At 37.3% G+C, this 13,164-nt stretch overlaps 1 pseudogene; it reads right to left on the reverse strand.

The window, feature by feature from the left end:
• Positions 1 to 7,583: 7,583 nt before the first annotated feature.
• Positions 7,584 to 8,528, reverse strand: LOC126060881 (olfactory receptor 143-like; annotated as a pseudogene).
• Between the last annotated feature and the right edge of the window lie 4,636 nt (positions 8,529 to 13,164).

Here is a 13,164-nt window from a genome sequence, read left to right on the forward strand (position 1 = left end):
GGAAATAATAGATTAGAGCAGAAAAAATGAAATAGAGAAAAGAGAAACTAGTCAACAAGACCAAATATTGGTCCTTTGAAAAGATCAATTAAATCAACAAACCATTTACCAAAGTGACAAAAGAAAAACAGGAGAGAAAGCAAATAACCCAAATAAGAAATGAGAAAGAGGGCATTACAGCAGACCCAACCTAAAATAAATAGGATCATAACAAAATACTATGAAAAATTGCACTCCAAGAAATTTGAGAACCTAGAGGAAATGCACAAATATCTGCAAACACACTACCAACCTAAACTAACACAAACTAAGATAGAGAATCTGAACAGATGTGTAACAAGAGAAGAGATTGAATAGGTAATAATTGAATGATTGAAGAGGTAATAATTAGAAGAAAAAAAAAAAAAAAAACTCCCAACCACAACAAAAAAGACCTAGCCCAGACAGCTTCGCCAGATAATTCTACCAAACATTCAGAGAAGAGCTCACACTAGTACTTCTCAAAGTATTTTAGAGCATAGAAAAAGAAGGAATAATCCTGAACTCATTCAATGAAGCCTGCATAACCCTGACAGCAAAGCCAAAGATACCTCAAAAAAAGAAAATTACAGACCAATACCTCTCATGAACATACATGCAAAAACTCTCCCCAAATTTCTTGCCAATGGAATTCAGCATCATATATAAAAAAAAAAAAAAAAAAGGACTTCAAGTGGGATTCAAAGAAGGTACACAAGGATGTTTAAACTTTGGAAAATCAATCAACTTAATCTACCACATAAATAGAACAAAAAAAAATGAAACACATGATCATCTCAATTGATGCAGAAAAGGCATTTCATAAAGTAACACTGTTCCTGATAAGAACTCTTCATAAAATAGAAATAAAAGGGAAATTCCTTAACATAATAAAGGGCATCTGTACAAAATCAACAGCTGACATCATTCTCAATGGAGAGAAGCTGAAAACATTCCCTCTGAGAATGGGAAAAAGACAAGGATGACCTTTATCACCACTCCTATTTAACATTATGTTGGAGGTGGTAGCTGTAGAAATAAGGCAAGAAAAAGAAATTAAGGGCATCTGAATTGGTAAGGAAGTAATAAAACTGTCCCTATTTGCACATGATGTGAGACTATACGTAGAAAGCACCAAAGATTCCACAAGAAAATTACTGGAACTAATAGAAAGATTCAGCAGTGAAGCAGGATACAAGATCAACATACAAAAATCAGTTGGATTCCTATACACCAACAAAGAGAAGTTTGAAAAGGAAATCAGGAAACAATAGCCCCTAAAAAGACAAAACACTCAGGAATAACTCAAACCAGAGAGATAAAAACCAAACCTACTGCTGTCAAGTCAATTCCAATTCATAAGGACTCCCTAGGTTCCCAAGACTATAGATATTGACAGAAGCAAACTGCCACATATTTCTCCTGTGGAGCCGATGGTGGGTTCCAACCACTGACCTTTCCATTAGCAGGCCACCACTTTAACCACTGTGCCACCAGGGTTCCTTAGAGATATATAAGATCTATACAAAGAAAACTACAAAATACGATTGGAAACATACATAAATGGAAAACAAAAGACACCTACATAAATGGAAAAACATACCATGCTATTCGGATAGGAAGACTCAACATTGTGAAAATGTCAACTCTGCCCAAAGCAATCTCAGATATAAAGCCTTTCTGATCCAAACACCAACAACATTCTTTAACCAGATGGAAAAACTAATCACCAACTTTATATGGAAAGGAAAGACGCCCCAGATAAGCAAACCATTGTTGAAGAAAAAGAACAAAGTAGGTGGCCTCACACTACTTGATCTTACAATCTACTGTACAGCAAAGGTAGTCAAAACAGCCTAGTATTGGTACATCATATACACAGACCAATGGAAAATCCAGATGTAAATCCATCTACTTATGATTAGCTGATCTGTGTCAAAGAACCAAAATCCATTAAAAGGGGAAAAGACAGTCTTATTAACAGATGGTGGTAGCAAAACTGGATGTCCATATGTAAAAAAATGAAATAAGACTCATATCTCCTACCATACACAAAAACTAACCCAAAATGGATAAAGGCCTAAATATAAAACCTAAAATGATAAAGACCATGAGTGATAAAGATACATGGAAGATATTAGCCCAAAGAACTAATGGACCACATGAACCAGAGCCTCCAAGAGTCTGAGCCCAGAAGAACTAGATGATGCCCAGCTACCACCACTGACTGCTCTGACAGGGATCAAATAGAGGGTCCCAGGCAGAGCAGGAGAAAAATGCAGAACAAAATACAAATCCATAAAAAAAGAAAAAAACAGACTTACTGGTCTGACAGAGACTGGAGGAACCCCCGAGACTGTGGTCTCCAGAAACTCTGCTAACTCTGAACTGAAGCCACTCTCAAAGTCCACCTTTCAGCCAAAGATTAGACAGGCCTATAAAACAAGCAATAACACATGTGAGGAACTTGCTTCTCAGTTCAATCAAGTATAAGAGACCAAAAGGGCAACACCTGCCCCAAAACAAAGGTGAGAATGCAGGAAGGGACAGGAAACCCAGACAAATGGACACAGAGAACCCGGGGTTGAAAGGGAAAGGCGGGCAGTGCTGACACATTTCAGGTATTGCAACCAATGTCACAAAACAATTTGTGTAAAATTTATGAATTAGAAACTAATTTTTGATGTAAACTTTCACCTAAAACACATTTAAAAAAGACACGTAAACTTTAAAAAAAAACAAGCATTTTAGAGAAAATGTCAAAACAAACTATTTTAAACTTTCTATTTAACCAGAATCTTTAATGAATATAGACAAAAGAAGAATAGAAGCAGATAAGAGACATCCAGATTCCTCTCTGGAAATAAAGGTTTACACAAAATTATGACCATGAAATAAGTATTCAATAAATATAAATACCTGATGTTTCACTCTCATAGTATTAATTTTAATCATATTAAAGTTAACTGGCATAATTACATTCTAAAGCTATTCTTAAAACACAAGTTTTCAACCTTTTCAAAACATCAAAAGAAGCAGACTCACTGAATTACATCCCCTGATACAGATGTGCCCTTTGGGTGTCAAGACCTTATGGAAAATAGTTACGAGCAGTAGACAGTTTATCTTCTGTGTAGCACACAAAACATGAAGATTTTGTGGAGCTTTATATTCTACTGTTTTTATTATGAACAACTTTTTTCCTGTTTCCAAATTTAAAATGATAGTATAATATTTAATAGGCGTTTTAAGGTACATATAAACCCAGAAACCAAACCCTTAGCCATCAAGTCGGTTTGACTCATAGTGACCCTATAGAACAGGGCAGAACTGCCCCATAGGGTTTCCAGGGCTGAAATTCTTATGGAAGGAGAGTGTCACATCTTTCTCCCTCAAAGCACCTGGTAAGTTCAAACTGACGACATTCAGTTAGCAGCTGAGAACTTAATGACATGCTTCCTCAGGGAGCCTTCTCCCCAAACTCCTCAGTCTCAACATCACAGGAAATGATCACTATTATTTATATATATATATATATATATATATATATATATATATATATATATATTTCTATACAGACACTCACACACATATGTAGTGAAGAAGTATTTATTCAAATCCTTAAAATCAATCAAGCGCCATGTGCACTTTTCTAATTTGACATGACAGCCTCATTGATGATCTCTCTGCTACCAGCACATCTTGCATGAGGACATCATTTCCATGACCAACTCCACTTTCTCTTTTTTTAAAAATATTTATTGTGTTTTTGGTAAAAGTTTACACAGGAAAATTGTTCACATTTAATAATTTCTGTACATAGTGTTCAATGACATTGGTTACATTCTTCACAATATATCAGCATTCTCCTTTTTTCTAATTTGGTTACAATTTCCAATAATCTAGCTTCCTTATTCTCTCTTGCCTTCTCACCTTTAATCTAGAATAAATGTTAACCATTTTTGGTTCCATTTAGATGATTATTTTGAGGAGCACAGTACTCATTGGTACTATTATTTATTTTCTGTACCAATCTGTCATTTGCCTGAAAGGTGACCTCTTTGAGTGGCTTGAGTTGCAAGTTTAAAGAGCATCTCAGGCTGATAGCCTTGGGGATTCATCTGTTCTCTTCCAGTCCAGTAAGCCTGCCGTTTTTTAGGAATTTCTGTTTTGTTCTACATTCTTCTCCCATTCTATCAGGGACTATGCATTGAATCCCTGGTCGAAACAGTTGATTGTAATAGCTGGGCATCATCTAGTTCTTCCGGTCTCCAGGTAGGTGATATTGTTCATGTAGACTATTGTTTCTGTAGTTTCTTCCTTGAGTCTTTGGTTTCTTTCATTCTTTTTAGCTCTGGACAAGTAGATACCAATAGTTGTATCTTAGACGGCTGCTCTCAAGCTTTTAAGACTCCAGACGCTACTAACCACTACAGAATACTGTCTTTATGGGACTATATTATAAAAACTGACTGAGTTGCCCCATGAAATTATGGCCCTAAACCCACAAAACCAGTAGAGCAATCCCGTGAAGTGTTTGGTTGTATCTTGGAAGTATCCTTAACTGTGCCCTTATGTGCTTTATTTTGTACTTGAAAATAAGTGCAGCACATATAAACATGTATATACATAAGCCTACTGTTATTCATATATGCCTTCATGTACATATTTATGCATACTTATATATCTATGTAACCCAACACATACTTATAGTTGTTTTAGTTATCTAGTGCTGCTATAACAAAAATACCACAAGTGGATGGCTTTAACAAAGAAAAATTCATTCTCTCACAGTCCAGGAGGTTAGAAGTCTGAATTCAGGGTGCCAGCTCCAGGAAAAGGCTTTCTCTCTGTTGGTTCTGAGGAGGAACTTCTCAGTGCCGGGACTCTGGGTCCAAAGGACAGTCTCTTCCCCTGGCTCTTGTTTCTTGGTGGTAAGAGGTCCCCTGTTTCTCTACTCACTTCTCTCTTTGATATCTCAAAAGAGATTGACTTAAGACAGAACCATTGTCGATTGAGTCCTACCTCATTGACATAACTGCTGCTAATCATGCCTCATTAACATAATACAGGTAGGATTTGCAACACATAGGAAAATCACATCAGATGACAAAACAGGGAACAACTGCAATACTGGAAATCATGGACTAGCCAAGTTGACACACATTTTTTTTGGACACAGTTCAATCCATAACAGTTTTTATTACTGTTGTTGCAAAATTGGATATCCCTCAATGAATTTTTTTTACAAAAATGCACATAAATTGTTCATTGACATTGGTTACATTTATCAGAATTTGTCAGTGTTCTTTTAAATTGTGTTTATACCCTTCTATTTGTGCTCAAACACTCATCTTTACTATGGTTTGCTGTCCTCTCTACTTCCACACTTTGAACCACATTTTCCATTCAAAAGTAACAAGTTTCTAAGTCATAAAGCATACTTACCCTACCTCCCTCTTCTCCATGGTAATCACCAATTAATATTGGCCCCTCTATATTTATCTGTTCTTGTCTTCTTATAAAAGAGGGATACAGTATTTGTCCTGATATACTTACTTATTTCACTTAGCATTATACCTTCTAACCTTTGCCACTTTCAAGCTCATTCTTTCACAATCCTCTTTTTCTTTCCTGCTATTCCTTCCTGGGATAAACAATGGGCTCAAACACTATCTGCATGACTTTGAAATAGTCACATAACCATTTCCTCATCTGGAGGACAGAACAAGGAGATGCATGTTACAGTAGGACTGGTAAAACATGCAGCACAGAAATAGACCACAGATTTAATGTTTTCTTCTAAGAGCAAAAAGGTCAAGTCAAATTTACATATTAAAAAGAATAAATCCCAATATGACAAGGTTTTTGCTATAATGTTTTTGTTTGTTTTTTAAAAAGAAGAAATAGACCTTCTTTTGTAAAGGGGAACTCTTCTTACACAGCTGAACAAACATTATTGACATTACAAGTGACAAAAGCCATTCCTTAGCCAAGAATATTGCTGTGTAAATTTAATCATAATCTGTATGAATCCCAGAATATTTGTGGGGAACATGAAAAATACATAAAGTAGAAAGTAATATGTTCCACTGATACAATTACAAAAAAAAGTTAGCATCAAGTAGATTCCAAATAATAGCAACCCTATAAGACAGAGTAGAACTGCCCCATAGGGTTTCCAAGGAGCAGCTGGTGGATTCAAACTGCTGATCTTTTGGTTAGCAGCTAAACTCTTAACCACTGTACAACCAGGACCCCATTACTAGTACAAGTCAGCAACAATTTCAATTCTATGAATGACAACACATCATTGGACCAATGCAATAAAGCAGAGGCATTAAAAAGAACTTCCTATAATATTCAGCATAGGTGCACTTTGTGTAAGGTGAGCAGAGTGGTGACCCTCAGCTTTCATCACAAATCCACAGGAATAATACAACCGTGATTCAACAAGGTATTCAGCAGCATTACAGATGTGACGCTGAAAATCCAGAACCAAAATTATTACTAAAAGGACTCTGAGAAATTCTGGAAATTTTTACTACTGTACTATGTCAACAATTTTTGTCATCTCCTTCTCTGTCTTAATATAATTGTCCGTAATGAATCCCTTGAAACAGCAAAGACGATACAATTATTTCAGAGAAAGCAAGAAAGAGATAAACTAGCTACAAGCCATCTCACTCGGCATTTCATACTGAGTGGGAAAGACACACACAGGTAAATAATAGGCAGAGTCACCTTCACACAGAAAGGAAATCAGTCAAGTGTCTCCAGGTGATATAAGGAATAACGATCAGGTTGGGCCACCTTGGGACTGGGATGACCCTGGAGTCCAGACATTGGTCATTACGAAGTAGAGACAATATAGATTGTCAATGTATTAGTATAGCTGCATAACTACATAAGCTATGATTAAATCTCTAATCTCTGAAACATTACCTGCTCTGGAGCCTGTCTCACCATTGTTCCTTCGAAGAAAAACAAGGTGATCAAAATTTTTTGATGGATTAAACTATGTTCCTCTTCCAAGGGGTGAAACAATTAACCATACCACCAGGACAGAGGTAGGTGAACAAATCACAGGTCCGTCTTGTGACTGAAACCAGGATGGCATGAAGGGACCGGCAAGACTTCAATAATGGGTCACTTTATCATTATGTCCACCTCAAAGAAGAATCAACATTCCTGGAAATCTCTAAACCCTGACCTTCTCCCTATAAAACCCTCCAGTTAGCCCTTTAGGGGAACACAGAATTTGGAAAGAACCGAGCACCTCTGTCTCTTGGGTACCGATATTCAATAAACTCCTCTTGCTGCTTACCTCCTCCTGTCTCTGTATTGGCTTTCTGGAAGGCAGCTCAAATCCACAATTTGCAGTAACAATTACGGTTACTATGCATGATGAGAAAAGGCATTAGAGTAAAAATCCCTCCAAGAATATTTTAGAAAGAAAGATGAAGAAAAGAAAAAGAAGAATAGAAGGAGGAAGATGAGGAGAAGCAGAAAAAGGCATAGCAAAGGAGGCAGGGGCTAAGCCAGCCCAGCCCTTTTGCTTGTGCTCAGTTTGTAATTCTCTTCACAGTTTTCTTCAGAGCAAGTTTGACATCCTTGTTTCTGAGGCTATAGATGAGGGGATTCAGCATGGGTACTATACTGGTACAAAATACTGGGAAAAGTTTTTTCTGATCCACAGAACCAGCAGATGATAGCTTGACATGAGTGAGCATTCCAAATCCATAGAATAGACCAACAGTTATTATATGGGAGCCACAGGTGCTGAAGGCTTTGGATCAACCCTTAGATGATGACATGTGAACTATATTGAAAAGAATCAAAGCATAAGAGAGAAAGATAATGAGGCTAGATGCTATGACAACTGTGTTTACAATAAGGGAAACCACAAGCTCATTAGCATAGGTCCTGCTGCAGGAGAGCTGGAGGAGGGGGAAGATGTCACACATATAATGGTTGATGATGTTGGAGTCACAGAAGTTCAACCTGAGTATACACCCTGTGTGCACCACAGCACCAGCAAACCCCAACATATAAGTACCAGATATCAACACGGAACAGACCTTAGTGGACATGGTGACTGTGTACAGCAGGGGCTTGCAGATAGCCACTTAACAATCATAGGCCATGGCTGTCAACACATAGCACTCAGAGTTGACAAAGAAGCAGTAGAAAAATAGCTGAGTCATGCATTCTGTAAAAGAGATAATGTTCCTCTCTGAAATAAAGCTCAGCAGCATTTTGGGAGTAAAGACAAGTGAATAGCAGAGGTCAGTGAAGGACAGATTGAAGAGGAAAAAGTACATGGGGGTGTGAAGGTGAGAATTCAGGCAAATCAGGTTAATTAAACCTAAATTCCCCATCACAGTGACCACACAGTTCACCAAAAACAGAAAAAACAGGGGCAACTGCAGTTCAGGTTGGCCTGTTAATCCCATAAGGATAAACTCAATCACTGTAGATTCATTTTCCATAGCCATTCATGCCACCATTGTGATCTGTGGGAACAGAAGTAGAAGGTGATATTAGCAATGAATTCTTGTTCTCTGTCTCTAGAGGGAGAGCTGGAGCTGCTGGTTGAAAAACTTCACCATTTTTCCCTCTATTTTACACATATTCTGTCTCTCTATACCATAAAGAATGCTGGTACACCTCCAATGTCTCAGTACATCATTTCTTCCTTTCTACCCAGTAGCATCCCCCAGTTGGTTCATCCTAAGGACTAGAGCTGAAAGGAACAATAAATAGTGGTATTTTCCAGAATCTTTGATTTATGTAATTGAGGGTTTGAAAGGAAATTGTAAAGACAGAAGGTGATTCAACACTCACCTTCCTTTTTGTAGGCTTTACTTCCTTCCTCCCCACTGTCCTGGGGGGAAAGAAAGTCTGATGACAAAGTAGGCAATAGTCATCAGTACAGTCCTCAGTCTTCCACATGCTAGAAGAGAGATTCTAGAGTATTATCCATGATTTGTATTTCAAAATTGGCCCAGAAGGTGCTCCTTACTTGCAAGGAAAAAAACAACCACCTTCTATGAGCCTCCAAAACAATCATCTGCCTTCGGTGGAAAAGCATTTCATGCCCTGTAGTTCCGGAGAAATGGATGAGTAGAGCAGAAAACAATCATCTGCCTTCGGTGGAAAAGTATTTCATGTCCTGTAGTTCCGGAGAAATGGATGAGTAGAGCAGAAATTATTCTCTCCCTCATGATTTCCTCCCATGTTTAATGAGCCTCTTGAGGGTAGAATTTACTGAGCCTGCGTTTTCATTCTGTGTCATAAAACTAATATTGGATCCTTTGAGGTTCAATGTTCTACTCTGCTTATTATTTCACCCCAGGAATTCTGAATCCCAAATTCAGGGGAATGAGTGGCCTCCTTTGTCACTCCCCTTAGTTTCCCCTGGAGTCTAAACAGCTCTTAAAAAGGAAAGTCCAGGGGCATAGTCACCTGCCATTCAAGCATGTAGGATTTCATTAGTAAAATATTGTCATTGCCGTAACACTCTATGTGCTTTTGAATTTTACCTTATTAAAGAGATGTTGTAGCAAAATGGTTAAGAGAGTGCACTCTCAAGGGAGACTGTGTTTAAACCCAGATTTCTCCACTTCTGTGATATGTATTTCAGACAAGTAATTTAACTTCTCTGACCCTTGTATCCTCATTGGAGATTAAATGAGTTAGTTCACATAAAGTATTAGAATTGCACCTGGCACATACAAAGAGCCTGTTAATTGGTAGCAGCTTTTCTTCCTCCTTATCCATAATTATAGCATAGGTTTCTCACCCTTCTCCCTAGGGACACTTTGGATGTGATAATTCTTTGTTGTGTGGAGCTGTCCTCTGTATTAAAGGGTGAACAGCACACGTGGCCTTTAGTCATTATATACCAGTAGTACCCCACTCCTTGTTGCAACAACCAACTATATTCTCACCTCAGGTCACATACTCTATCACAAAAAGTGAATAATCATGGATCACACTCACAGCTTTATGATTTTTCTCTCTCTACTGTTTTTTGTGGACATTCTTGAATGCCTTTCACCTCACACCCACATACAACAGATCCATCCATAAATCAAGCTTAGGACTTCTCTGGCTTCTTCTATGGGCTTATAAAAACCAAAATACGGCCATAAGTACTAGCAATCGAAGGAACGGTGGTGAAACAGTGTTGTATGACCTTTGTGTCTGGGCTACCTGAGCGTGCAGCCTACTGGTGCCTTCTTGTTATTTCAGGATTGAACACAGAGGTACTATTTCCATCTACTGGCCCTATATGACTTGTGACGTGGGGACCTGATAGAACCTAGCTCTTAAAGGTCAGTTCCAGATTCATGCTTAGTTAAGGTCTTATGGTTTATTTTATTTTATTGTCCTTTACATGAAGGTTTACAGAACAAACTAGTTTCTCATCAAGCAGTTAGTACACACATTGTTCTTTGACATTGGTTAACAAAACTGCGACATGTCAACACTCTTCCTTCTCAACTCTGTGTTCTCTATTACCAGCTTTCCTGTTCCTCCTGCCTTCCTGTCCTTGCAACAGGGCTGCTGTGCCCCTTTTGTCTTGTTTTGTTCCATGGGCCTATTCAATCCTGACTGAAGGGTGAACACCAGGAGTGATGTCATTACTGAGCTGAAAGAGTGTCTGGAGGTAATACTCTCAGGGTTTCTCCAGTCTCTGCCAGGCTAACAAGTCTGATCTTTCTTTTTGATTTATAATATTGTTCTACATTCTTCTCCAGCTCTCTCTAGGTCCTTCTATCATGATTCTTGTCAGAGCAGTCGGTAGTGGTAGCCAGGCACCATCTAGTTTTACTGGACTTAGTCTAATGGAGACCATGGTAGATGTGGTCCATTAGTCCTTTGGACTAATCTTTTCCTTGTGTCCTTAGTTTTCTTGGTCCTGAAGGAGTGAGATCAGTGGAGTATCCTAGATGGCCACTCACAGGCTTTTAAGACCCCAGGCGCTACTCACCAAAGTAGAATGTAGAACATATACTTTATAAATGGTGCTATGCCAATTGAGCTAGATGTTCCCCGAGGTCCCATGGTTTAAAAATTCTAAATCTACCAGGTCCCAAAAGCATACAAGAAGTTTTTCCAGATTTGTGCTCAAATAGTGTCCCCAGGGGCCACCATAGTGATCCTCTTCCTAGCGCTTGCCATAAACTCCACACTTCATTGTTTCCCACCACTATCAGCTTCAATAGCACAAAGTCTGCTGGATTTTATGGCCCAAGTGGAGGGCTGTAGAACTACCTGCTACAGAGTCTTTTTCTTCCCTGAGCCCCTCTCATATGAACTGACTTCCATGTTATCCAGTATATGGGTCATACCAATATTCCTAAGAGTGGAATATGTTGCCTCCCTAACACTTCTTTGTGACAGAGGATGTAACAATTTCTCTTTTACTTTGGAAAGGATAACCCATCATGCCTCTCAGCACAGGACACATACAAGTTTAAGAGACGTGGCAGGTTCCTGAATCTTTGTAGTTTTTACTTTCCATTCCCTGGACTGCATGAGTCTTACAATTGCCTTCAACATACTAGCTGTCTATTGCTTGTACTACCTAATATGACATCAGTGCAAAAGATCAATATTATGTTTTGTAGGATGCCCAGATGCTTTAGATCTCTTCAGAATATCTCATGACAGAGAAAACTGTAATATCTACTATTACCCATTTAACTTGAATGCAAACTCATTCTGATCCTCTTTTCTGTTCGAAATAGAAAAAGAATGCATTTTTTCAAACAATTGACTGCATAATGTATATATAGGTCCTTAATAATCCGTTGTAGCTATGATAACATTATGCTACAGTGGCTGTTCTTGATGAACACACCCATGTTCATAGCTAGCACTGAGGTTCTCTTCATGAAGATGGAAAATATGGCAATGGACATTGGTGATACAACATGATTGATTCAATTGGTTTCATTGAATTTTACAAGTAAAAAATGTTGACTTAGCTAATGTTGTGCTGCCTATATTTCTACAATAAAAATAATTTTTTTAAGTTAACGTTATCAATAATGATACATTTTCTAAGCTAAGAAAAGCACATCACTTCTTTTGTTATTCTTTCCAAAATGCATAATTTGAAATTAGTCATGAGAAAATGTTAGACAAATCCAATCTAAGAGACATTCTACAAACATAATTGGTAAGAATTCTTTAAAAGAGTAAATGTGATACAAGATGAAGACTTACAAACTACATCAAATAGGAGAAGGCTAAAATACATAACATCTAAATACAATGTGTGGTTGCACAACATGACGAATATAATTGATGTCACTGGATTCATTGTAAAAATGTCACTGTAAAAACTATTGAAATGGCAATTTTTTTGTTTTATATATATAAAAAACTGAAAAACAAACCCATTGTTGTTAATTCCAACTCATAGCTACCCCATAAAAAAAATAAGAAAGAGTAAAACTGCCCCATATGGTTTCCAAGGAGTGGCTCGAACTGCAAACTTTTGGTTAGCAGCCGAGCTGTTAACCACTACACCACCAGGGCTCCTTTATACATGTACTTACCACAATAAAAACAATGGAAAAAAAATGCTTAAAGCTATTACTGGAATAATGATAATATTTAATAAGATTTTATATTAATTACCCGTATTGTATCAATATTCTGATGTTGATAATAGCATTGTGTTTATGTAAGAAGTTGGGTGAAGGCTTCAGAGAAATTCACAAAATTACTTTTCAGATTTTTTTTGTAAAATAAAAAATTTAAAGAAAATAAACTGAAACTAAAAAAAAATTAATGGTATTATTTTGGTACCATATTAGAGAGTACAAAGTAAAAGCAAACCTCAAGGTTATTTGTGATTTATTTATTATTGTTATTATTTACTTTATTAATTATTATCTATAACAATAAATAAACACTCAATGAGTGTTTCTTGACCTTTAAATGTATTTGATATTCTAAATATACAAAAAGACAAACAAAGAAATTACAGGGAAGACTTTCTCTGCTAAAGCTGTTTGTTGCCTTACTGGTGATATGATGTTTAAGTAAGCTCACAAAATGTTTCTAAGAACGTAAACTATTAATATTAACATACATTATTTTTGTTCATGATGAACCTTATGGGAT

The sequence above is a fragment of the Elephas maximus genome, chromosome 17, assembly GCF_024166365.1.
Source record: "Elephas maximus indicus isolate mEleMax1 chromosome 17, mEleMax1 primary haplotype, whole genome shotgun sequence".
Lineage (NCBI taxonomy): Eukaryota > Metazoa > Chordata > Mammalia > Proboscidea > Elephantidae > Elephas > Elephas maximus.